The 27140-nt window shown below is 32.5% G+C and overlaps 1 long non-coding RNA gene across 1 annotated transcript in view; it reads left to right on the top strand.

Moving 5' to 3' along the window:
* Positions 1–20745, top strand: part of LOC116421934 — a 117352-nt gene extending 96607 nt beyond the window's left edge. Inside the window, exon 4 of the long non-coding RNA XR_004232530.1 lies at positions 19356–20745. This is a non-coding gene — a long non-coding RNA (uncharacterized LOC116421934). The remainder of the gene's footprint in view (positions 1–19355) is intronic.
* The last annotated feature ends 6395 nt before the right edge of the window (positions 20746–27140 follow it).

Here is a 27140-nt window from a genome sequence, read left to right as displayed (position 1 = left end):
TTTTTATAATTTTCTTTCCCTGTTTTCAGCCTACCTGGTTTAGATATCAGTATCATACCTTTGTCATAAAAGGAATTTGGTAGGATTCCTTTTTCCTAACTTTTCCAAAGATTTTGAATAGTATTGGAATTAATTGTTCTTTAAATGTTTGGTAGAATTCACATGTAAATCCATCTGGCCTTGGAGATTTTTTTCTTAGGGAGCTGATTAATAGCATTTTCTATTTCTTTTTTCTAAACTGGGACTATTTAAATACTTTATTTCCTCTTCTGTTAATCTGGGCAATGCATATTTTTGGAGGTATTTTTCCATTTCATTTAGATTATCAAATTTATTGACATATAGTTGGACAAAATGACTCCTAATTATTGCTCTAATTGCCTCTTCCTTGGTGGAAAATTCTCCCTTTTCATTTTTGATACTAACAATTTGATTTTCTTCTTTTATTTTTCTAATCAATTTAACTAAAGGCTCATCTATTTTGATGATTTTTCATAAAACCAACTCAGTTTTATTTGTTAATTAAAGAATTTTCTTACTTTCAATTTCACTAATCTCTCTTATTTTCAGAATTTCAAATTTGATATTTAATTGAGGGTTTTTAATTTGTTCTTTTCTATCTTTTTTAGTTGTAAGTCCAATTCAATGATCTTTTCTTACTCAATTTTATGCAAGTAAACATCTAGAGTAAATTTCACCTAACATCAGCTTTGATTGTATTCTACAAATTTTGGTATGTAATCTCATTGTTGCCATTCTTTTGGATGAAATTATTGATTGTTCCTATGATTTGCTGTTGCACCCACTCATTCTTTAGGATCAGATTATTTAATTTCCAGTTTGTTTTTGGTCTATTTTCCCTTGGCCTTTGATTGCATGGTATTTTTATTGCAATATGATCTGAGAGAAATGCATTTAGTATTTCTGCCTTTCTGCATTTGATGATGAGGTTTTATACTTTAATACATGGTCAGTTTTTGTAGAGGTTCCATATACTACTGAGAAAAAGTATATTCCTTTCTGTCTCCATTCAATTTTGTCCAAAGGTATGTCACCCATCACTATTCTAAGATTCTACTAATTTCCTTAATTTCTTTCTTATTTATTCTGCGGTTCAATTTATTTAGTTCTGAGAGAACAAAGTTGAGATCCCCCACTAGTATATTTTTGCTGTCTAATTCTTCTTGCAGCTCTTTTAACTTCTCTAGGAATTCAGATGCTATACCACTTGGTGTATATATGCTTAGTATTGATATTACTTCATCATCTATGGTACCTTTAAGTAAGATGTAGTTACCTTCTTTATCTCTTTTAATTAGATCTATTTTTTGCTTTTCTTTGATCTCAAATCAGGATTGCTACCCCTGCTTTGTTTTTTTACTTCACCTGAAGAATAATAGATTCTGCTCCAGCCTTTTACCTTTACTCTAAATGTATCCCTCTCCTTCAAATGAATTTTTTGTAAACAATAAATTGTAGAATTCTGCTTTTTAATCTAGTCTGCTACCAGCTTCCATTTTATGGGAGAGAGTTCATCCCATTCACATTCACAGATAAAATTACTAACTGTATTTTCTCCTATCTTGTTTACCTTCAGTTATATTATTCTCTTCCCTTTCTTCCTCTTCCTCATCCCCAGTATTTTGTCACTGATCAACCCTTCCCTCCAACAACTCTCCTCTTTTACAACTGCTCCCCCTTTAGTATACCTTTCCCTTTCTACTTCTGTTCTCCCTTTAATTAGCCTTCTCCTTTCCTTTCCTCCTTCCCTTCTAACTTCCCTGTAGGGTGATACATGCTTCTCTGTGAAGCTAAAAGTGTCTGACATTCTCACTTTGTGCCAAATCTCAGGGAGTAAGATTTGTACAATGTTCATCCCCTCCCCTCTTTCCCTCAATTGCAACAAGTCTTTTTTTGCCTCCTTATGAGATGTAATTTATTAACCTCATTTTAATTCCATTTCCTCTTCTTCCAGTAGAATCATTGTACCTCCTTAGTTTCTTTTGTAAATCATCAATTACACCTGCACCCTCTAAGTATACCCATAACAGAGATACAGATCTCAAGAGCTAAACAAATCATCTTCCGATGTAGAAATAAAATCTTTTTAACTTTTAAAGGGGACTTCCAGCCAAGATGGCGGCGAGGAGGCACACAGCTGTGTAAGCTCCATGTTTTCTCTCAGAATCCATCTCATTACAAGCCTCTGAATTAATGCCTGACTGAAAAAAACCCACAAACAGTACCAAGAGAAGACATCCTTGAGATTTGCCAGCAAAGGTCTGTTTTTGCTCAAGGGCGGGAAGGTTTTAGATCGGGCACAGGCTGAGGGCAGGCAGCAGCAGTGAGAGCTCGGCAGGCAGCTCACAGCCGAGCAGACTGGAGGGGGTTGGGGTGTGATCTCAGCCATCTCTGTGGGGAGAGCTTCACCACAGGATTGGATATTTTGCTCTGGCAGCAAGTCAGTAGCCCAGCAGAGAAGCTAAAAACACCAGGGGTGAAGAATACAACCCCAAACAGCTGGAGTTCCTTGAGACCGCACAGCGTCTCAGCACGCTCTCAGAGTCTCAGAGTTTCTCCTTAAACTGGGAGCTCTATAAATTGGGTATGATATTCCTTTAATCTTTCTTCTGGGATCTTTTTCAAGTGATGATTAGTAGTTTTTGTTTTTTTTTTTTTATTTCTGCTTTTTCTTTTTTTTTATGATTTCTTAGTGTCTTAGAAAATCATTAGCTTTCCTTTGCCAGTTCTAGTTTATAAGGAATTATTTTCTTCTTTAAGTTTTTGATTTTCTATTTTCTGGTTGGTTGACTTCTTTTTACAATATTCTTGATATTCTTGGATTGTTATTAATTATTTTTCTGTTTTTTCTCCAACTCCCTTATATAATTTTTAAAGTTCTTTTTAACTTCTTTCAAGAACTCACTTTGTGTTTGGGACCATTTGATTTTTCTGTTTGGAAAAGGAGTGACTTTTTTGGCTTTATTATCTTTTACTGAATATGAACCCAGATCGTCTCTATCTCTATAATTGCCTTCTTTTTCCTTCACTTACTCATTTTTTATTTTGGTTTTAGTGGCTATTAGAGTAATCAAGTTGTAGTTGCAAGGTCTGGGGAATGATGCCCCAATCTCCAGGTGCTTCTTATTGTTCATTTTCTGAGGTCTGTCTTTGGACTCAATGTTTGGGGCTCTCTTCTCCACTTGTAAACCTCAGTCAAGTCCCTCAGCCATATCATCCTATACACAATCTGTTTCCCTGCCATTCCTCTATCATTCAGCTATCTTCTCTGGCCAGTATTGAAAGCAAGGATTGTTCTTTCTGCAAGGGTGCAAAGCCAACAGAGTTCCTCCTCTTCATTAAAGTATCCACCAGATTTATGCTTGTTCTTTCTCCTTGGAATCCACAAAGGGATCTCCCTCTGATCACCACCCATCCTTCAATCTTCTCTGAAGATGAATCTCCATATGAAAGATGAATGTTTGTAAGGCTAAAGCTACCAGAGTCAATTGGGAGGTGATTGTACTTCATTCGGCCTGTCCTGCAGGTCATTCTTTCCTACAATCTTCTCAAATTGTCTCAGGAGGACAACTGCCTTACTCCATGTTTATATCTGCTGTTTTACCTGTCTTTTTGTTTTAAGAAAATTAGGAAAGCTGAAAGTTTTCTCAAGTACTCTGGCATCTTTCCAGAATACTCTCTTCAATAACCATTTATATAAGCACCTACTATATGCCAGATACTGTGTTAAGTCTAGGGATTACAAATACATACATACATATATATATATATATATATATATATATATATATATATATATGAATGATAACCCTTCTTTCAAAGAATTTGCAACCTAATGAGTCAAGATAATTGAAAAGATAGAGAGGAAAGGAAAGGTTCCTCACTCTGCTGCATGGTGGAGAAGTCCAGAGGCCAGCAGCCAGTAACAGATATCATCGTTATAATTCTCCAGAACTTTGTACAATTTGTAGGTTAAGCTTTATACAGAAGTCTATTTTTCTCTCTTAAAAATTTCTTTTTTTAATATTTAGTTTACCGAAATCAATTTTCTTTCCTCTCCTCACCCACCCCACTCCACAGGGAAAAGAAAAGAGGAACAATAATCCTTGTAACTAACGTGCATAGTAGAACAAAATAATTTATTTCACTGGTTATATTTAATAAAAAGTCTCCTTTTATACCCAGCATCCATCATCTGTCTGTCAAAAGATAGAAATTACACTTTCTCCTCTGTCTTCTGAAATCATGGGCTATCACTGAATTGTTCAGATTCTTATAGCATTTAAATTGTTTGTCATTGCAATGTTGTATAAATTGTTCTGATTTTGATCATTTAATTCTTCATCAATTTATAAGAGTCTTCAAGATGGTCATTTTTATTGTCTAAATTGTTCTTCTGGTTGTGCTTAATTGGTGCCAGTTCTGCTTCAGTTAATAAAAGTTATTTTCTTTTCAAAATCATCTCTTTCCTTATTTCTTACAGAAAAATAGCATTCCATTATTCATATACCACAAATGGTTCAGCCATCCCCAATTTACTGACATCCTATTAGTCTACAAATTTTTACTACCACAAAAAGGCCAGTAAATCTGCCTTCATATAAAGGATGTACTCTTCTTCACTCTCTTTTGACTTAGCAATACTGTGTTTTGCATGTAATTCCATATTGTATTTCAAAATTATACCAATTCACAGGTCTGCCAATAATACATCAATGTGTTCTTTAACCTGCATACTATAGGTAGCCATATGAATGGCTTGAAAACTGACTATTCATATCCATAATCATTTAGTAAGTGGGAGTAGGTTTTATTTATTTAAAAAAACGAATCACTTTCTCATATGATTTCGAATTGAGACCTTTATCACAGAAACTTGCTAGGAAGATGTTTTTCTTACATGTTTCCATTTATTTATTTATTTTTTCCTCAGGCAGTTGGGGTTAAGTGACTAAGTGACTTGCCAAAGGTCACATAGGTAGGAAGTGTTAAATGTCTGAGGCCAGATTTGAATATGGGTCCTCCAGAATTCAGGGCTGGTGCTCTATCCACTGTACCAATTAGCTGCCGCTTTCTTATTTTCTTTTTAAACATAGCTTTATTGTATTTGCTTGTGGTAATTTTTAAAAATTTAATGCAATCCAATTATTCATTTTATCTATTATTATCTTCTGTCTATGCTATATTTAATTATCATTTCAATTGATTATTTTTGATTCTCCACATATTGCTTAAGTAATTTTTTAAACTAACTAGTTAAAATTTAACTAAATTAACTAAGTTAAACTAACTAATTTTTTAAACTAGTTACAAGGATTATTGTTCCTCTTTTCTTTTCCCTGTGGAGTGGGGTGGGTGAGGAGAGGAAAGAAAATTGATTTCGTTAAACTAAATATTAAAAAAAGAAATTTTTAAGAGGGAAAAATAGACTTCTGTATAAAGCTCAACCTAATTTATTAGGATAGGGATTCATTATTTCTATATATTTTTTAAATCAACAACATGCTTTATTTCAGAAATTTAAGGTCTTCCATTATCTTCATATTCCATAACTTGTTTAGTCCCTCCATTTCACTTTCCATTTTTTTTTTTTTGCTATAACAAAAAAGAGTTGCTGCAAATATTTTTGCAGATGTTGGGCCTTTTCCTTTCTTAATGATTTATTTGAGATACAGATGTAGTAATGCTATTGCTGGATCAAAGGGTATAAACAGTTTTATAGCCCTTTGGGCATAGGTCCAGATTGTTCTCCAGAATAGTTGGATCATTTAACAACTCCACCAACAGTGCATTAGTGTCCTATTTTTCCCACACTCCCTCCGACATTTATTATATTTTCCTTTCACTTTAACTAATCTGAGAGTTATGAGATAGTACCTCAGAGTAATTTGTATTTCTCTAATCAATAATGATTTAGAGCATTTTTCAAATGACTACAGATGACTTTAATTTCATTATCTGAAAATTTTTGATATCTTTTGACTATTTATCAATTGGGGAATGACTTGTATTGTTATACATTTGACATAGTTGTTTTTATATTTTAGAAATGAGACCTTTATCAGAAACACTGATTCTAAAGATTTTCCTCAGTTTTATGATTTCCTTTTAATCTTGTTTTTGTTGGCTTTGTTTGTGCAAAACCTTTAAAATTTAATTTAATCAAAGCTATCCATTTTGCCTTTTAAAATGTTGTCTAGTTCTTCTTTGTCATAAATTTCTCCCTTCTCCAAAGTGGATGATAAGTTAATTATCCTTTGGTGTCATCCTTTATACTCCAACCATGTACCCATTTTGACCTTATTTTGATATGGGGTGTGAGATGTAGGTCTATGGCATATTTCTGACATATCATTTTCCAGTTTTCCCAAAAATTTTTTATAAAATATTGAGTTCTTATGATAGAATCTGGAGTTGGGGATTTATCAAAAATTAGATAACTATAGACCTTGATTATTGTGTCATATGTATCTATTCTATTCTACTGATCCATAACTCTATTTCTTAGACAGTACCATATGGTTTTGATGACTGCTGCTTTATAATATAGTTTTAGGTTTGGTACTGTTAAGTCATCATTCTCTGTATTTTTTTCATTAATTCTCTTGATATTCTTCATCTTTTATTCTTCCAGATGAATTTTGTTACTTTCTTCTACTTCTATAAAATAATTTTTTGGCAATTAGATTGATATGGCACTTGAACTAGTAGACCAATTTAGGCAGAATCATCAATTTTAATGACATTAACTAGGTCTACCCAGGATCAATTAATATATTTCCAATTGTTTAGATTTGACTTTATTTGTGTGAGAAGTGTTTTGTAATTGTCTTCATATTATTCTTGGGTTTGCAGACATACCTACCCCAGGTAGATCCTCAAGTATTTTATTTTGTCTACAGTTATTGTAAATGGAATTTTTCTTTCTATCTCTTACTGATGGGTTTTGTCAAAAATATATAGAATTGTTGATGACTTGGATGGGTTAATTTTATATCCTGCAACTTTGCTAAAGCTATAAATTGTTTATAGTAGGTTTTTAGATGATTTTTCTAGGATTCTCTATATATATCATCATATCATCTGCAAAGAGTAATAGTCTTATTTCCTCGTTGCCTATTCTAATTTCTTTGATTTCTTTTTATTTTCTTATTGGTAAAGCAAACATTCTTAATACAATGTTGAATGATAGTGGTCATAATGGGCATCCTTGTTTCACCCCTGATCTTATTGGGTCATTATTTCTTTCTAAAAAATCTGTTACATCTAGTATGGCAGGAACTATGCATTGAACCATACCTAACACTGTAAACCAAGATAAGGTCAAAATGAGTTCATGATCTAGACATAAAGAATGATATTATAAACAGATTAGAAGAACATTAGATAGTCTACCTCTCATATCTAGTGGAGGAGAAAGGAATTTGTGACCAAAGAAAAACTAGAGCTCATTACTGAACACACATAGGTAATTTTGATTATATTAAGTTAAAAGTTTTTGTATAAAGAAAACTATTGAAGGAAACAATAAGCTGTGAAAACATTTTTACATGCAAAGGTTTTGATAAAAGCCTTATTTCTAAAATCTATACAGAATTGACTCAAATTTATAAGAATTCAAGTCATTTTCCAATTGATAGTCAAAGGTTATGAACAGAAAATTTTCAGATGAAGAAATTAAAAGCTTTTTTAGTGATATGAAAAGGTGCTCTAAATCACCATTGATCAGAGAAATATAAATTAAGACAACTTTGAAATACCTCTACACACCTGGATTAAGATGACAGGAAAAGATAATGGTGATTGTTGGAGAAGATGTTGGAAAACTGGGACAGTGATACATTGTTGGTGGAACTGTGAACAAATCCAACCATTCTGGGGAGCAATTTGGAACTATGCTGAAAAAGTTATCAAACTGTGCATACTCTTTGATCCAACAGTGTTACTACTGGGATTATATTCCAAGAGAGTTTAAAGGATGGAAAGGGACCCACATGTGCAAAAATGTTTGTAGCAGACCTTTTTGTAGTAGCCAGAAACTGGAAACTGAGTGGATGCCCATCAGCTGGGGAATGGATGAATAAATTATGGTATATGAATGTTATGGAATATTATTGTTCTATAAGAAATGATCAGCAGTATGATTTCAGAGAGGCCTGGAGAGATTCACATGAACTGATGCTGAGTGAAATGAAAAGAGTCAGGAGATCATTGTACATTGTAACTGAAAAATTATATGATTAATTCTGATGGATGTGATTCTCTTCAACAATAAGATGATTCAAATCAATTCCAATTGTTTAGTGATGAAGAGACTCATCTGCTCCCAGAGAGAGCACTATGAGAACTGAGTGTGGACCCCAATATAATATTCTCACTCTTTTTGTTGTTGCTTGCTTGCATTTTATTTTGCTACTCTTTTTTTTTAACTGGTTTGATTTGATTTTTTTATGCAGCATAGTAATTGTATAAATATCTATGCATATGTTGGATTTACCATATATTTCTACCATGTTTAACATACATTGAACTACATGCAATTTAGGGAATGGTGTGGGGAAAGGAGGGAGAATTAGAATAGAAGATTTTGCAAGGGCTAATCTTAACGAATTTTCCATGCATGTATTTTGAAAAATAAAAAAGCTTAATAAAAATAAAAACCTGTTCCAAAAATAATTGTATAACTATATTATATATATATATATATATATATATATTATATATATAATATGTATATGTATGTATATATATGTCATATCAGAGATACACCAACATCTCACAATTTAAACCAAGGCAAGCTTCAAATAGTTGAGGGACCTAGATTTAAAAGTCTTTTGAAGAACTGTTCCATTAATCTAACACTAAATCTAATATCTAAATGTTCTGATTCTTTTTCTGCTTTAAGTTAGTGCTGGGTGTCTTCCATGATTTTTTCAAACATATGCAGTAGTATGATTTCTTCTTATTTTCTGTATATTCTGATGATATTATATTTAAGGATAAATTATTTTATGAAATTAAATTCATCAAAAACATCTTGGAATTTTATATTTTATGATTTTAATCTACATGAATGAAAATACAATTTTCAGAAGAACCTTTAAGATTGAATTTTCTTCTATCAGGTCAAAATTTTACAAGAAAAAATGGATGCCGCAATATCTTATTTTATCTACACCTTTGTAGTTGTGTTGCTGTGTACACATGATCTATTACAGAAAATTGAGTGTGAAAACCTGCCTTTTCCCTTCTTATGTTTTTACAAAGCATAACTTTGATGCATGTTCATATTTTATAGAGATGAGAAAGTAGATATATGGGTTTGTAGTTTCTGATATATTCTCTGTTATTCTTTTCTCTTTGGTTGTAATTCATGCCCTTTAAATAAAGTTATCTTTTTTTTTTTATTTACACTAAGACTTTTTTCCTAGTATCCTTCTTCCTTCACTTCCCAGAGAGTCAAGTAAATTAATAAATAATATTTTAAGACAAAAATCAAAGGAAAAGAAAAAAAGGGAAAACTTACCAATATATAATATTTGTAAACCATTCACATGCAAAAAAAAAAAAAAGGATGGGTGTTTTTCTTCATATTCATTTGTTGCAGTTATACTAGTTCTTACTAATTTTACTAACTTTTGATTTTTTTTCTAATTACTTCTATTTATTTTTATGTAGTCATAGAGTATATTGTTTTCATGGCCCTGCTTCCTTTGCTGTGGGTCAGTTTATAAAACTTTTGGCATGCTTTTCTGCTTTTTTTCATGGTTTTCTAATGTGGAGGGTACTCTCACCATAAATCATAACCCTTCACATCTTAGTAGATCTGTGAGTTGTATGATCAAAATGAATGCATTGCCAAATGATAACCATCTTCTGTGTAATGAGTCTATCTAGATTTTCTTGATGATCCTGAAAGGACTGATATTCTTTCACTAGGTTTTGCAGCTTATAGGAACTTTCCAGAATTTGCAGTATACTAATATAACAGTCTTTAAGAGCCAAAAATCATATCTATGCTGCATTGAGACTTGAGAGTAGACTTCAATGAAGAAACATAATAAAACAGTATATGAAATAGATCACTTATGCTACTAGGATTGGCAAACATTTTCTTATTTTTGAAGCTTTCCAAATTATTTTTCTCCCTGGAATACATTTAGGATTCAAAACAAAATAAAAAAAAAGCAAAACAAAACAAAAACTTTCCAGTTCTGGGCCTTGGAAGAATAGGGGACAACAGTTTTTTTCTTCCTGCTCCCATTTGGTATTTCATAAATTGTCTCTTTATATACAGAGTTATACACAGTATCATGTTATAAGAAAAAAAAAAACTATAAAGATTTTGTTTGGAATATACCAAAAGCACATTTTCATGAATTATATTTATAGAAAAATCAGGCCTTAAAGGAGTAGAAAAAATATAGTTTTATTTTAATTAAGAAGGAACAAAAACACATAATATTCCTTTACATAAAAAGGATGAGAATGAAATTTTTGGTTTAGCTTAGGGCATATTACTACAATAATTTCAAATACAATATATACTTTTTAAACTTACATGGATTTAATTCTTAGATAAATGTTTTTTTTCCATTCAATACACTGCAAATGGGAAATTCATAGGTATAAAAACTAGTTGTTCAGACAAATAAAACAATTTTGTATTGGGTTGAAATAAGCAATTGGTAATTAATAGGAAGGGATATTTTAATTAAGGCAATTATCAAACTGCATAATTTGATGCTCAACCTGGGACATATATTTCTTGATAACAGTAGTTATAAGAGATTTTTATATTGAGATATTATCTTAATTATATATATATTATATATTTACATTTTTTAGAGTTCAGGAACCTATATAGAAAGAAGAAAGCATGTATGTATATACATACACATGTATGTATATATACATATAATGCATATGCACAAACACACAAGTCCATATAAACATACACATGTATGTATACAAGCATATCTATATATGTATATACCTATACATGTATATGTATCCAGTGCATATATAAACTTTAAAATCTTAGAATTGTTTTAAAACTTGGAATATACTCATATATATTATAAATATACATATAAGCATTGTTTTGCCACATAAATACATACTATTAACACAATAACGTATAAAACCCTATATATGCTTATAATGGTCTATATATACATATGTATGTATTAATACTATATATCTATATCAGTATGCATAAATGTATATATAAATATATGCAATACATATAAAGCATACATAATATTTAGACGTGTTTATATATGTACATATTTGTGTTTTCATTTAGTACTTTGAAATTTAGCAACCTTATATACTTTTTCAAGCACTGTGATTAATTAAAGTCCCTTTTTCTTAAATAAAGTCTCTTTGTTCTGAAACTTTTCTTTCACTGTATTTTTTTTTTTTTTTTTTTTTTTTTTTTGCTGCTCAAGAAACAATGATGATTCCTTATGGACTTCTAGGATCATGTAAAATATCTCTCTCACTGGTCTTCAAGGCTTCCCATGATCTAGCTCTGCCCTATGTTTATAAATTATGATTGGACTACTCCCCAGAATATACAGTCCATTTTGTCTATTTAATACCATGCTTATTTTCTCCTCTATCTTAGCTCTTACCACATTCTATTTCAATACATTCTATCATTTCCCACAAAATCCTAGAGACTATATGATCAGTGTCACACTTCTCTATTTAATTAATCTCTAAACAAAATATGTAATTTTATAAACTCCCAAGAGACCTCAGAGATCATCTATCTTGTTCAGTTGTTTGATACATACATATATATATATATATATATATATATGTTTGCATGTATATATTGTTTTCATCTATACCTTATATGTTAAGGATATCATGGGTAGGAAGCAGCTAAATGGTGCAGTGAATAGAGCATTAGCCCTGAAATCAGAGGACCTGAGTTCAAATCTACCCTCAGGCACTTAACACTTACTAGCTGTGTGAATCTGGACAAGTCACTTAACTCCAATGATCTTGGCAGAAATAAAATGGGGGGATTATTTACTCCAATGAGCTAAACTACCCTTTTTCTCTTGTTTCTGTTTTCTAAGCAAGATCATTTACCCCCTCATAGCTAATAGTTAATTTTTATCTTGACTGCAGTTACTGTGTAAATTGCAAATAATTATCTGCTCAATAAAATAAGATTTCCTAAGACAAAAACAAAAGCTATCAAGGGCAGGAATTATACACCCTATTTTGATATGGCCTAGCATTACTAAGACAAGCATACTGAGGATTTGTTGTTTAGTTATTTTTAGTTACATGTGATTCTTTATTACCTCATTTGGTGCTTTCTTGGCAAATACCACAGTGGTTTGTTATTTCCTTCTCTATCTCATTTTATAGATGAAAAACTGAGGTAAACAGGGTTAAGAGACTTACACAGGGTCACCAAAATACTAAATATTTTGGACCAGATTTGAACTCAGGAAGATGAGTCTCCCTGACTCCATGTCTTTCATCTTGTCTACTGTACAACCTACACTTAACTTTTTTTTCATTAAAGTTTTTTTTTTTTTTCCAAAACATCTGCTTGGATAATTCTTTGAGATTAACACATGCAAAACTTTGTGCTCCCATTTCCCCTCTTCCCTCATCCCTTCCTCTAGATGGCAAGTAGTCCAATATATGTTAAACATGGTACAAATATATGCTAAATCCAATATATGCATACATATTTATACAATTATCTTTCTACACAAGGAAAATCAAAGTAAACAAGAAAAAATGAGAAAAAATTAATTGCAAGCAAACAACAACAAAAAGAGTGAAAAAGCTATGCTGTGAACCATACTGGGTTCCCACAATCCTCTATTCTTAATCTTAGAGGCAAATCTATTTTAAGTTCTTCATTTTACAGATAAAGAAACTGGGGTTTAGAGAGAATACATGACTTGCCCCATATAGCATAAGTAGTAAGTAGGAGACCCAGGAACTAAACTCAGATCCTATGACTTTAAAGTTGTCACTCTTCTCCCATGAAAGATATTGTCCTTTGATACTTGCTTCAGATTATATCATTATTGAATGTTTTCAGCTTCTGGATTTCCTAGTCCAGTACTGGTAATTCTATTTCAATATTTCAAAGACACATAATTTAATTAACATGGGCACCCCCTCTACTAGAAAGTAAACAATTTTTGTTGCATACTTCAGAAATCTTCACAATCTTTTGTATCAAAAAGCAAAATAAAATTAACATAACATTATGATCTACCAAAAGCCACCCCCCAAACCAACCGCAGAAACAAACAAATGAACACAAAATCTTTTGTTGGTAGTTAGCCCTTTGCAATGATCCTCTCATTTCATCTGCTTGTCTTTTCTGGAATGACTGACACGTTCCCATCTTATAGATTCTTTATTCAAAAAAACTTCCAGTTTCACATTATTTACAAGAGTTTTTACATGTTCACATGGTTTTCAAGCCAAAATTTTTAGAGGGAATTTAGAGCAAAATTAGAAGAGAGGACATAAGTATTTATTAAAAGCCTACTATGTAGTAGATAGTTTGCTAAGTGCTTTTGCAAATATTAACTTATTTGATCCTCAAAACAATTTGACAAACAAGGTGATATTATTAATCTTCCTTTTATAGTTAAGGAAATTGAGGCAGACTGTCACTTGCTCAGAGCACAAAACAGCACAGTCAATAAATGCTAGAGTGATAAATTAATCTCAGCCTGAGATTGATCTAGATTCACTAGAGTTTTTCCAGTTTGGCAATTCTGTCCCAATAGCTGTATACTACACAACTTTATCTTATTCAGTTTGATAATTATTCTATGATATGATTCACTACAATCTCTACCATCATCTTTGGATATGTAATTATTGTGATCTCTCATTATTACATAGCAATGGTGAGGGTTAAGACATAGGTTTGATCTCACCTGTAATTTCAAGCTGTAGAGGGCACAGCAGCCAGAACCTAGTAAAATCAACTTGGCAGATGGACTAAATCAGGTCGAGAGGAACTAATGGGCTTCAGACCCCTTAGCGACTTAGAGGAGTGTCTACCATAAGCATGTGAAAACTCCCCCCACCAGAATGGGTGGCTGTCAAGTGCTGAAAATTTGGTCAGACATTGAAAATAGAAAGGTCATCCACCACTTCCTGGGCCATCACCAGTAATTCTCACATTTGTTTTGTCACTGAACTTTGACACTCAGGATTAGTGAGGATGATGACTTAGTGCAATTCTGATTCACTTAACTCACATATACACACAAATCAGAACCTGTAGTGTCATTGGTCCTCTTAATTAAAAAAAAAAGAAAAGAAAAGAAAGAATGAACAACATCATCAACAACAAAATTCCTTAATATAGAATTGGGTATTTTTTGGATCATAGCATGTATGCTCCATGTATCAAGATCTCTTAGGAGAGTAAAATATTTATAGATGAGGATTCTGTGTGAGGATGACTATAACAGAAATTATCCAATTTTAGAGAAGCCTCTTGAGAAGTTATCTAATATAACTTGTGTTTGGAGCAAGAATCCTAAACATAGCACATCTAGCAATTAATCTTCCTACTTCAACTTTTATATCTGCAGTAATGGAGTATTCATTCAAATCATAGAATTTCAGATTCATAGAAAGCTCAGAGTCCATCTGAAATAACTAGTGCCTATAACCTAGATCTCATTTACATACAATACTGACAAGAACCTGCATGACCTTTAATGAGATCTTCAAGCTTTTCTTGAGGCAGCCTTTACTATTTTTGTTATGAAGTTCTTCCTTACATTCCTTACATTGAGACAAAAGCTCTATCCCTTTACTTTAACTTCTGTGTAGTGGTCCTAGTTTTGTCCTCTGGGACCAAGGAAGATAAATCACTATCTTCTCCTCTGTCAACATTTCAAATATTTGAAGGTGATCCTCAAGTTCATACTAAATTGTCAATTACCCAGATTCAAGCAAGCTAAATATCATAAAGAGATATCTGGTTCTCTTTTTCTAGAGATATCATAGAGATCTTATTAAACAGAGCTAAATCTCAAGGGGATCTTGGAGTCAATCTATTTTAATTTCTTCATTTTAGAGATGAAGAAACTGGGGCTTAGAACAGATCTGTCACTTGCCCCAAGTAACATAAGAAGTAATTAGGAAAGTTAAGCACTGAACTCAGATCCTTTGACTCCAAAACTGTCATTCTTTCCATTGCACCCCAAGTCCCTTGATTATATACCATTACTAATTGTTTTCAACTTCTGGATTTCCTAGTACAGTGTGAAAATCAAAATACAGTTGTAGATCTCCCCATGGTGGCTTTATTAAAAGACATATTTTAAAGGAAAACACATAAAGCCCAATTTGACTATTTTTCTATTTTCATAAGTACTGAAATAGCAGAGATTGAGAAGACATGGGAAGTCTCATGAGAGAATATGAAATTCTAATCCTTAACTTGTAGTTTCTCTGTCTTAGTTTATGAGAATAGAGAAAGTGACAAAGGAATTATGAGTAAATTGTATATAGGAAAAAAATCTAGTTAAGGGAAAAGAGATGGGGAGGGCCCAATACTCCAAAATTTCCCCATGCCTACAGGATTACATTTAACTAAAATGTCACTCAGAGACTAATTCCTTATTGAAATGAAGGTGATTAATATATGTTCATACTGGTTGGGGGGGGCAGTTAGATGATGCAGTGGATAGAGCAGGAGCCCTGAAGTCAGGAGGACCTGAGTTCAAATTTGACCTCAGACACTTAACAATTCCCAGTTATGTGACGCTGGGAAAGTCACTTAATCTCAATTGTATCAGCAAAAATAAAAATAAAATAAAATAAAAGAACTGGTTGTTAAATTTTCATTGGGAACATGTATACATTAGAAATTAGCAAACTACAAATCAGTGTATGATTGATAAATTTGTGTCTTGTCTAGATTTTAAAAAGTGTTGGGAAGAAATGCTAACACAGACTAAACATAAATGGGTATTGGACATACAGTACCCTCCACCACCCCTCACCCTGATCAGTCAAATATGTACATTTACAAGCAAACCCTTGTATACATATGCTGGATTATGCTTAGATCCTTACTGCATTCTGAATAGTGTCAACATAGTGATCCAATCATAACCCTTGGGATCTCATCTTCTTATGTCTTCAGCTTGCCTATGAACAAATCTCTTCTAAGCTTTTGCTTTCTAACCATGCAAAAAGTCAAGAGAGAATATAGTAGTTTACACAGAGACTTAAAGTTTACAAAGTACTTCACATGTACTCTCTCTGATTCCTGGAAGGTTATAGCCTTAAGGGATCTTTTGTTTCTCCAAAATATTTAGGGAACATCAAATCCTTTTTGTCTTTCTCTTGATTGCCCACTCATTTTTTCTTCGTACTTTCACAGACCCTTTGTATCCCATTTCACTGCATTCCTTTGCTACCCATTGTCTGTCCCTATGATGATTCTAAATGACAACTTCTTGAAAGCTGCAGGTGCCCACCACAATGGTCTGGCAGATCATTATGAAATTCAGTGCTGTACGGCTGCCAGCAACAGAATTCCGATTGTCGGTTGTGGGGATAATGTAGGCAAAAGTATTGAGAAATGGGTACCAGCTGGTGTTCTAATGTGATCAGCATCTCTAACTCCAGTACCACCCTCACTAACTTAGTAGAGCTATAGATGCCATATTGAATCATGAAAATTGAAGTTGTGGAAGATACTTAGTAAAATAAAATAGCATTGGACACTAAGTTCTTTATTTTTATGCTACTTTTCATACTTCTTATTCTTTCTCCAACCCTGCAAATCTTAACTTGACTTATTAGACTGTATTTGAGCTTCAATTTACAATACTCGGTTTTGTGGTATTCAATCTTTGTTACTTTTCAGGTAAAAAATGTGAAATCACTCTGAGTCTCCTGAAAAATAACTGAGGTATTATGGACTTTACTTTTGTCTGAAATTCCATAAAAATGGCAAGAATTCCTTATATCCAGTTCAGAACAAAGATCCTAACCACCAGTTCAGCTTCATTTGTTATGGGAAAACTATTCCTGATTGCAGGAACATATCAATCCTGATCCTAATAACTGATATTAATACAGTGCTTTAAGTTTAAGGCAGTGGTGGTAAAGTGCCTAATAGTAGTAAAATTGGAGTCAGTAACTGACTGAACTGCCTCCCCATGTTTCAAATGGCACCAAACCAAGGTCTTCTTACTATAAAGTTAGTGCTTTTCCCATTTCAATAGGCAGCCTCTCTTTTAGAACTGTACTTGTGCCTTTATTTCTATAGGAAATAATATTAATATTAATATTCCCTTTGATGATGAAATTCTTCTACCACTTGAAATTTGCCAGATTTGTGTCTGTAAGTTCACACAAGCAGCAGGTGACAGAGACTCTCTTAAATCAGATTAATTTAGGAGTATAGGCATCTGTTATTTTGTTTTAAATTGAAATATATTTTAATTTCTTCTAGCAGGCAGTCAAGCAAAATTTTAAAATTCATCAGTTCATAAAAAAGGTATGCTCAAAGACAAAACTATGAAGTTCTATTTCTTGAATTATATTGATTTTATAACATTTAATCATTTTTAATGTTAGCTTGCTTTGATACAAAATCTTCATCAGCCCTGAAGTCAGGAGGACCTGAGTTAGAATCTGGTCTCAGACACTTAACACTTCCTAGCTGTGTGACCCTGGGCAAATCACTTACTCCCAATTGCCTCAGAAAAAAAAGTACACAATCTTAATATATTTGAAATAATGAATTATCAGATTAATCACTCATATATTACATGATTAAATTAGTTAAGCCAGGCTATACTTGTTTTTATTTTTCTATTTTCTTCAAATTGTATCTGATTTTTAAAATAAAGAATACAAGCAAAAGGCTTTTGCATGACTATTAAAAATTTGAAAATTTCATTTAAAAATTATTGTTTTGAGCAATTTGAGAAGCAGTGTCACATAAAGTATAGAGTGTTAAATTTAGAGTCAGGAGATGAGAATTCAACTTATATTTCAGGTACTTTACTAGCTGTGTAATTACTTAATTTCTCACAAAACCTCAGGTTCTTAATCTATAAAAGGGGTATGATAAGTGTAATAAAACTGGAAAAAAGGGAATACTTATTGATTAGGAAATGACTAAAAAATCTCTGTAGTATATGAATGCAATGCAATGTTATACATAAGAAATTACAACTGTAAGAATTCAGATTACCTGGAGAAATATGTATTTATGTAGAGGAAAATAAGCAGAACTAAAAAGGTAATATATGCCACTGCAAAAACATAAAAAAGATCACTAAAAGTAAGTGGAACACTAAGCAATTAGAAAGCAATGACAGTCCTAGAAAAGAAAAAGTGAATCATATTATGACCTTAGATAGAGGAAGGGACAAGGAAGAATGGACTATTAGAACAAAATATGTATTTGTTATATATAATCTCTATATTGGATAGTTTTGTTTATTTCTAATTTTCTAATAAGTAAGATTCAAAATGAAGATTGAGTGACTAGAATGTTAAGAAAAAATTTTAATCCATTTTCTCTTTTAGAAAACCTAGTCTTTAAATATTTGATGACTATTTGTTGAAGTATCATGTTTCCTAAACACTTTCTGAACTAGTCTTAATTCCTTTAGCTGTTTTTCATATGGCATAGCTTCCAGTCTCATCACACTCCTGTGAAATGCTCCAGCTTCGCAATGTCACTTTCAAAATAGTATGATAGTTGAAGTGTGACCAGATCAGAGAGTACCAGGATTTTTGAGTTCCTATCTCTAACACTGTACTTCTGTTACTGAAACTAAAGATTGCATGAGCTGTTTTGACTGACATGAGCATCCTGCTAACTCATGTCTCATGCATGACTCACTAACACCCTTAGGTTATCTTCAAATGAACTTCAAAAGACCTCAATGGCTTCTAGGCTAGCACATTTCTTTCATGTGGACCAGAAAACTATCCCCTTCACAGGGCATGTAAGGAGTGTCTTTCCTAGCAGGAGATCTGTAGGAAACTTCTTTTATTTACTTGGAACTATCCTTTGTTGACATTTTTTTCCTACCTTTGGTGTATTTTACTTGAAAGGCAATAGTGTTTCTTAGAAATGAAAAATAAAGCACAAAGGAAAACAGAAAATATTAACATAAAAACAATTCTTGGCTTCCTGCTGTTTATTTATGATAGTGGGGAAGAGTGGAAGAAGTTATTTGAATATTGTATTTCTCCAGCTTTCTTAAAAATAAAATCTCTCAAATCTGGTTTAAAAGGAATTCACTTTAGATGTTTTTCCCTTGCTTCTCTCTTTTTAGATCTTAGAAAAGATGAAGATCTTGGCAAAATGAAGAGTGTGATGCTATTTTGAGAAAGAACCAAGAGACAAGCCAGATAAAGCTTTTAGAAGAACAAGAAAAACTGTACCTTACAGAACATTAGCCACCAGCTATACAAATTGTAAGCTGTCATAAAAGAGTGTCAGTTTCTGGCTTCCAAAACAAACAAACAAAAAAAGATATATTTTGGGCTAATATGTGTTTATGTGTTTGAGAACAGTAAGATATAAAGTACGGAGAGATATCTTCTGTTCTATCCAGTAATGATTTCTTTCTAAGGTGCTAATTGAATAAATTGAATATTCATTTAAAAACTAGCTCTTAAATTCAGAATCATTAAGAGCCAAGTACCTAGGCTACCCTATTCCATCTCCATATCTTATTCACCAAGCTGCCCTACTTTAGCTGTTGGCCCATATTACACTTTACTGATATATGTTAAATTCCTTCACTTCTGCAATCTCAGAAGGATGAAATATGTGTTAATTCTGAAGTTAATTTCACCTCTTTTATAACCTGTTGATGACATTCCATGCTGCCACTGACATTGAATGATATATAGATTATTCTGTGTTTTTTCTACTTTTCATTCAAGAGATGGGGAAAAGGAACAAGGGTCTGTTTCCTTGGCTAACATACCACACAGTCTCTTCTTGCATTTCATCTGTAGAGCAGGTATTTGTCTCAGGAAGGTTAGCTAAGTCTTTACTCTTTTCAGTGACTGATCATTTGTCATAAGTGAAAAATATGCACGCATTTCTAGTCAGCAGATGGATGAGTAGAGAATCTAAGTACAATTGACTGAGTGACGCTATTTTAGTACTGATGTCTGTGGTGGTGATTAATCACAAAGGCAGGTTTACTGGAAAAGCTTGTTCCAAAACAGAACATTTTCATTGCAGTATATTGCTATCCTATATTACTCTACATGTGCTAGATGGGAGAGACCTGAATTTCTGTATTCTGGTGGGAGATGATAGGAAAGTTGAGAATTATTGTTTTGAATCAGTGCTTTGCAAGGTAATTCTCTGAGATTTTCTTTACTCAGCTGTGTTAAAGTACTATTCTGGATAGTAAGAGCAGGAAGAGGGAAGCTATAGGGATTAGGAGGATCTAATGGGGCGAAATGGATTTTAGACATCTTGAGTTTAAGCTGTTTACTGGACATCCAGTTCCAATGTTTGAATTAGAATTGTAAGTTCTAGAATTCCAATTACAACTGCAAGACTGGAGTTCTGCTGACAGGTTAGGGCAGGAACGAAGATCTGAGAATAACCAGCACAGATGATAATTAAATCTATTAAAGTCCATGAGATTACCAAGAAAAGTAGTATGAGGAGAGAGAGACACACATAGAGATAAAGAAACAGAGAGAGAGACACATACAGAGGCAGAAACATAAAGAAACCCAGAGAGACAGTGAGACAGACAGAGTCAAAAACAGAGAAAAACAGAACGGAAGGGGAAGAGAGAAGCAGAAACAGAGGGACAAGGATAGAGAGAAAAAAGTAGAAGAGAGAGAGAGACAGAGAGAAGGGAGGTGAGATAGAGACACATAGAGAGAGGTGGGGGTAGGATCTAAGACAAAATCCTATGGAACATATCTAATTAAATTAAAGGGCATAATTTAGATTAGGATCCAATAGAAAAGACAGAGAAATTGTGATCAAATAGGTACTAGGAAACCAGAACATAGTGGTGTCCAGAAAACTTAACAAGAAGAAAGTAGCAAGGAGGAGAGATTAGAATGAGCCACAGTGTCAAAAGCCACAGAGAATACAAGGAAAATGAGCACTGAGCCAGTTATTCTACTAGGGACCAAGTGTACAAGAATAAACAATAAACAATACAAATAGTCCCTACACTCGAGGAACTTGCATCCTAATGGAATGAGTTTATCTTTATGTTTCCTTTTCCTGGGAAACTTGCGGACTGTGGCTGTTTATATTTGGGAAAATGTTTTCAAATATTGGGCAGTGATGATAGAGTCTCTATGTGTCTCAAATTCTCCCCTACAAACTGCAGATAACTTAAAAGCCCAACACATAGTAGTTCCATCTAATCAAAATCCTACTTTTTTCTCTATCTTCCTGGAATGTCTGGTATAGATGAAGCCTTAGGGAGAATTTTGGGATAATATGAATTATATAATGTTGCATGTAATAAACTATCTCATAATCAATAGGATGGATGTATATATCAAAATGGGCCTCTGTCTTAGTTTGCTCAACTCTCATAATAAACATGAACAAAAGACTTGTTACACTATAAACAGTTTTGGTGGAGTGATGCTTTGTAAGGCATTGAGTGACAATTGGCTAGTAGAACATTTTGTAATCAGAGTTTTTTAATTCAGTGATCGATTTTATAATCCATTGCACACAAAGAGAGGATGGAATCAGATTTGGGAACATAGAAAAGGAATAGTTGGGGGGAAAATGAGTGAAGCAGTGAGAGAAAGTAGAAAGTGGGCTTAATTAGAAATCAAGAAATTGAGTTATAATCTTTACTTTTTTTGTGACTGTGAGGTTAACTGTCATTTCCCTCTTTGAGCTATCTCCTGGCCATGACTTTCGGAAGATCAGAAGATTTAGTTTCATGGAATAGTGTTACTTGGGATGAGAAGCAGCTTTGGTGACACAGTGTATAGAGTTTATGGTTCCAGAACCAGGAAGACTTAAGTCCTAACACAGTCTCAGATAGTAGCTGTGTGACTTTCAGTAAGTCATTTAACTTCTGCCTCAGTTTCCTCAACTGTAAAATGAAGATTATAATGGCATGGACTTCACAGGGTTATTGTAAGGCTCTAATGAGACAAAAATGAGTAAAGGTACAGCTTTGTAAATGAAATTATTTGTATAAATATCAACTATTATGTGATATCTATTATTATGTGCCAGTGCCTAGTACATATAAAGTGCTTATTAAATTCTTATTTCCTCTCTTCCTATCCTTCCACCCATATGATTGCAATATTAGGATTTGCCAAATATCTTTATTAGGATCAGATGGCCTTGCTTTCTATATATCACAATTAAGATTATACCCTTGACCTACTTAACAGGGACATCATCTTTGCATGGATACAAGTCTTATGGCAATATAATTATGGCAATATCAAAACAAACAAACTAACAAAAAACAGTTCAATCAACTTTCCCAGTATCAGAAAAGACATCTTTTTAATATTAATATTTTTTATCAAGAAGAACGACTTTAAAAATGCTAGGTTGGGTGGGTCTTTTATAGATTATTGAAGGACATGAGCAAGAGTTGCATAAAATGAGAAGATCCCCAACTATGGTACTCAACATTGAAAGAAGTATTCCTTTCAATAAGACCATGAATCCATGGATATATTCAAATACATGAAAGAAAGATAGGATGCAAGTAGTATATGCCTACATTCACTATTATCCTGCACTTCTGCTAAATTCAGGTACTTTTATTTGGGTTTAAGGAGCAGAAATTTATAGCAAGATATATTAATGAAGGACCTATAAGCTTCTTAAATTGTCAGCTGGGAATGTATTGATGGCAATGCTTTAGATAAGAATCAAACATCTTGAGAACTTGATTATACTTTTTGAGATATCTTTCATGTGAATGATATATAATAATATATGAATATTAAATGTATAATAAAATATAATGAATATGCATATTCATTAATAATAATAAGATAATAAATAATGAATAATAAAAAATAAACATCAATTAAGTGTATATATGCCAAACATTGAGATAAGCACTTAGAACAAAAAAAAATTAAGAAAAACAGAAACAAAAACAAATCCAACAACAACAATAACAAACCCAGAGATAGGACTTTGCCTTAAAAAGTTTGTATCTAATGGGGGATGCTACGCATATTGCAGCAGATTACTGAAGAAGTTTTCTTCTGGGAGAGAAACAACATAGAGGTGAGGGGCAGCAAGCAGATGTTGAGATGATCTGTCTGAATGACTGGATAAAGTCTTAAGCTAAAACATCTGCTAGCTGTTAATATTTCAAAAGATTTTTATTCAGTATTACTTGAAGATTAAGATTATTTGTTCTGGTTTAATAAAAATAAATAAGATTATTCATTAAAATTTACTTGTTAACTTTTTGTATATTGAGTTTATGTCTGAAGGATGGTGGGCAATAGTTCTGTCTGCAAAAATAAGCCAATCTTAATGCTATTTATTTGTTGAGTTCACATATTTGTACAATTATTTTGTTGCACAAGAAAGATCAGATCAAAAAGGAAAGAAAATGTATAAGAATATCAAAAGCAAATAAAAACAACAAAAAGAGTGACAATGTTATGTTATGATCCATACTTAGTTCCTACAGTCCTTTCTCTAGGGATAGATGGATCTCTTCATTATAATATCATTGAAATTGGTATCAATCATCTCACTGTTGGAAAGAGTCATATTCATCAGAATTTTTCACTGTATATTCTTCTTGATGCTTTGTACAATGATCTCCTGATTCTGCTCATTTCACTCAGCATCAGTTCATGTAAGTCTCTCCAGGCCTCTCTGTAATCATCCTGCTGGTCATTTCTTACAGAACAATAATATTCCATAACATTCATATGCCAAAACTTATTCAGCCATTCTCTAGCTGATGGGCATCCATTCAGTTTCCAGTTTCTTGCCACAAACATTTTTTGCACATGTGGGGTCCCTTTCGGTCTTTTAAGATCTCTTTGGGATATAAGCCCAGTAGAAACACTGCTAAATAGAAGGGTAGGCACACTAAAAACTGGAAACTGAATGGATGCCCATCAGTTGGAGAATGGCTGAATAAATTGTGGTATATGAATATTATGGAATATTACTGTTCTGTAAGAAATGACCAACAGGATGATTTCAGAAAGGCCTGGAGAGACTTACACGAACTGATGCTGAGTGAAATGAGCAGGACCAGGAGATCATTATATACTTCAACAACAATACTACATGATGACCAGTTCTGATGGATCAGGCCATCCTCAGCAACGAGATCAACCAAATCATTTCTAATGGAGCAGTAATGAACTGAACTAGCTATACCCAGAAAAAGAACTCTGGGAGATGACTAAAAACCATTACATTGAATTCCCAATCCCTATATTTATGCACACCTGCATTTTTGATTTCCTTCACAAGCTAATTGTACAATATTTCAGAGTCTGATTCTTTTTGTACAGCAAAATAACGTTTTGGTCATGTATACTTATTGTGTATCTAATTTATATTTTAATGTATTTAACATCTACTGGTCATCCTGTCATCTGGGGGAGGGGGTGGGGGCGTAAGAGGTAAAAAATTGGAACAAGAGGTTTGGCAATTGTTAATGCTGTAAAGTTACCCATGTATATATCCTGTAAATAAAAGGCTATTAAATAAATAAATAAATAAATAAATAAATAAATAAATAAAGAAGGGTAGGCACAGTTTTGGTTTTTTTTTTAAACTTTTTGAGTGTAATTCCAAATTGCTCTCCAGAATGGTTGGATCAGTTCACAACTTCAATAACAATGTATTAGTTTTAACAGTTTTCCCACAATCCCTCCAACATTGTCATTATCTTTTCCTGAAATAATATGATGTGTGTAGTATTATCTCAGAATTGTGTTAATTTGCATTTCTCTAGTCAATAGTGATTTAGAGTATCTTTTCATATGAGTATAAATGGTTTAATTTCTTTATCTGAAAATTGTTCAGATCCTTTGACCATTTACAATTGGAGAATAGCTTGAATTCTTATAAATTTGAGCCAATTCTCTATATATTTTAGAAAAAAGGCCTTCATCAGAACCTTTAAATGTAAAAATGTATTCCCAATTTATTACTTCCCTTCTAATCTTGTCTACGTTACTTTTATTTGTACAAAAACTTTTTTTTAGCTTGATAAAATCAAATTTATTTGTTTAGTGTTCAATTATGAGTTCCAGTTGTTCTTTGGACACAAATTCTTTCTTTCTCCACAGATCTGAGAGGTAAACTATCCTATGATCTTCCAATTTGCTTATAATACCACTCTTTTTTGTCTAAATCATGAACCCATTTCATTCTTATCTTGGTATATGGTATTAAATGTGGGTCAATGCCTAGTTTCTGCCATAATAGTTTTCAATTTTCCCAGCAGTTTTTGTCAAATGGTGAGTTCTTATCCCAGAAGCTGGGGTCTTTGGATTTGTCAAACATTAAATTGCTATAGTTATTGACTATTTTGTCCTGTGAACCTAATCTATTCTATACAGCGACTATTCTATTTCTTAGCCAGTACCAAATGGTTTTGGTGACTGCTGCTTTATAATATAGTTTTAGGTCTGGCACAGCTAGGCCACCTTCATTGGAATTTTTTTTTTCATTTATTCCCTTGAAATTCTTGATCTTTTATTCTTCCAGATGAAATTTGTTATTATTTTTTCTAGATCTGTAAAATTTCAAATCAAAAGTTTGATTAGCATGGCACTAAATAAATAGGTTAAATTAGTTAGTATTGTTATTTTTATTATATTCACTCAGCCTACCCATGAGCACCTCTTTCCCCTACTACTTGTTTTCCTTTCTATTAGGCTTTCACTTTCTTTTCCCCTTTCCCCTCCCACTTTCCTATAAGATGAGACCAATTTCTCTGTGAAACTAAATATGTCTGATATTTTCTATTTGAGCCAAATTTGATGAGAGTAAGATTCACATAATGCTAGTTATGTATGATGGTATACCTTATAGGAACAGAGAGTATACCATAATTGGATTTTTTTCTACATGCATTGTATATTTTTATTATTTTTTTGCATTAGATAAGAAAGTTTAAGGGTAAAGTCTCTTTCATGCTTCAGTCTATGAATCATTCTTGGACATTTTTCATTTGTATCCTTTAGCATTTAATGACTTTGTAAAAAAAATTATAGTAACTTGCTTCATCCAAAAAAAGCAGTAAAATGGCAGCAATCCAGTTGACCATACAGTATTAGAACATCATACACATAGCACAATCTATAGAAGATGAGTTAATTTTGCTTTCTATATATTTTTCAAAAATTCCTATGATAAATATATGTACAACTAAAAATTCCTATCCCAGTTCTACGAAATTCCCTATGCAACTCAAGAACCAAAGTTAGTCTAGCATTGACCATCACTTTCTATTAAGGAAATAGACCATGTTCATTCCAATGGTCTAGGTCAACAAATGATTAATGCATCAGAAGTCTCAAAAATTACTTCAAATTGCTCAGCTTTTGATGTAGTATGGCACATTAATTCTTCAATGTATTGATTCATCTTTGTGTTTTTTTCTCATATTTGATTCATGGAATCAATGAATTTCAAAATGGAAATCAACCGTAAGAGTCATCTAGTTCACCCTCTTACCCCATACAGAAATATAACAGTTGCCATGTATCATGTCATACAAATTTAAGATCTGAACCACCTTTATGTAAAAAAATGAAAATAATATTTTAAAGTGATGGCAATGCTAGTATGTATTTACACAAAACACGATTTTCAGACTGAGTATTTAATTTCTAAAAGCAACAGAAAAAGGAAGAGTTTGATTAGTATATCCTTATGAGTGTAATTTTAATTTCTTTTATAGTCCATCTTGAAAACAAATAATATATCCATTAAATACATCTTAATAATCAAATATGTATTGCTTATTTTTCTTGTCATTAGAAAAAGGAAGGTATAAATAGATTAGTTTTCTACCATTACAAAATAGAAAAGGAGGTAGAAAATATAACTGAAGAAAATAACTCCTTAACAATTAGGATTA

The sequence above is a fragment of the Sarcophilus harrisii genome, chromosome 2 (assembly GCF_902635505.1).
Source record: "Sarcophilus harrisii chromosome 2, mSarHar1.11, whole genome shotgun sequence".
NCBI lineage: Eukaryota > Metazoa > Chordata > Mammalia > Dasyuromorphia > Dasyuridae > Sarcophilus > Sarcophilus harrisii.
The sequence above is the reverse complement of the archived record's forward strand: the minus strand, read 5'-3'. Positions and strand labels throughout refer to the sequence as shown.